The following is a 1,456-nucleotide window of genomic DNA, read 5'->3' on the forward strand; positions in this document are numbered from 1 at the left end:
ACACCCAGCTCATCCCTGCCCCTTCATCCCGCCTGCTGCAATCCCCCAAACACTGGAGCTGCCCCTCTATAACATTAAATGCGTGAGGACATCATCTCCAGTGTTGTGTGTGGCCAGGGTGGACACTGGGGCTGCTCCCCACATGGCTGCACACCAGCTCCATGGGGTTCCAGCCTGGGTGCAAGCCCTTCCCCACTGAGCTGCACCCCAGCTCCACCACCCAGCACTGCCCCAGGACCCCACACGAAGATCTTTGTCCCCAGGGAGCCTCAGTATGGCTCAGCTCCAGCATCCATCCAGGGGTGGATTGCAGACAGGAGCTTCTCATCTCAAACCTTTTGCATGGGGCTCTGCCCCCATGCCTACAGCCCCTGCCTGAGGGCGAGGAACCGCATGACCCTTGAGTTCTGCAGCCCCCGCGCTGGACACCGTCTGGGCAGCACCATCCCCTGGGTGCACCGAGCAAACAGCACTGTGATGAGCTGTCTGAGTACACAGCCGAGAGCACCACAATCAGCGCTGGGGGCCTGTGCCCCCTGCTCCACCAGCTGGGCACCTGGGGAGGGCCATGGCAGTGCTGGCTGGGTCACCTGCCTCATCCCACACAGCCATAGCGTCATGGCTGAAGCACCCCATGATGCCCGATGATGCACACGGCAAGGGGCTCCTCGAGGGGCCAAGGCTGGGGCTGGGCAGGTCCCCTGGGGCTGGGCCACCACGGGGGTGTCCCCTGCTGCCACCCCCCTGCCCCTGGTGGGGGGCTGCAAGGCCTGACAGCTGTGACCCCAGTACCCAGCAAGCCAAGGGGCCACTGGAGGATACTGGAAGATGGGCAAGGATGGGCCTCTGGGAGCAAGGGAAGTGAAATGTTGGCACACTCAGGGCTGGGACGGAAGCTGGGGAGCTTGGGGTTGTCCTGGCAGCAAAGGAGACCCCGGTGTCTGGGTTGTGCCAGCAGGACCCTCCCCCTGCTGCCAGCAGGTTTCTGTCCTGGTCTGGATCCATGGGAGCAAACAGGGAGAGACACCCAGCTGGGCTGGGGACACAGCAGGGCAGGAGCTGATTGTGCAGCCATGGGAGAAGAAACCCCTGAGCTGCCTCCTGGGTGCAGGAAGCTGGAGCCAGACGCCATCAGGCACAGGCACAGCACAGGAGATGGTGACACAAGATGGGCAGAAGAAATTCTCATCAGATACCAGGAAAAACTTCTCTCAAGAGCAGAGCAATCCTTAAAAAGGGGCTGGGGCATCCAGAGTAGCTCCAGCCATGCCCAGTGTGGACCCTGCTTGGGTAGGGAGGTGGGCAAGAGGGACCAGCGCTGGAGCTGAACCCACCACAGGCCATGGTACCACACAAACCCACAGGCCATGTCCCAGCACAGCTCCCTCCTCATGGTGCATGCTGAACGTGCTCCTGCTGTGGATTGCAGCTGCAGGGCTGCTGGGGGCTCTGCCTG

The sequence above is a fragment of the Nestor notabilis genome, unplaced genomic scaffold (genome assembly GCF_000696875.1).
Source record: "Nestor notabilis isolate BGI_N333 unplaced genomic scaffold, ASM69687v1 scaffold25734, whole genome shotgun sequence".
Classification (NCBI taxonomy): domain Eukaryota; kingdom Metazoa; phylum Chordata; class Aves; order Psittaciformes; family Psittacidae; genus Nestor; species Nestor notabilis.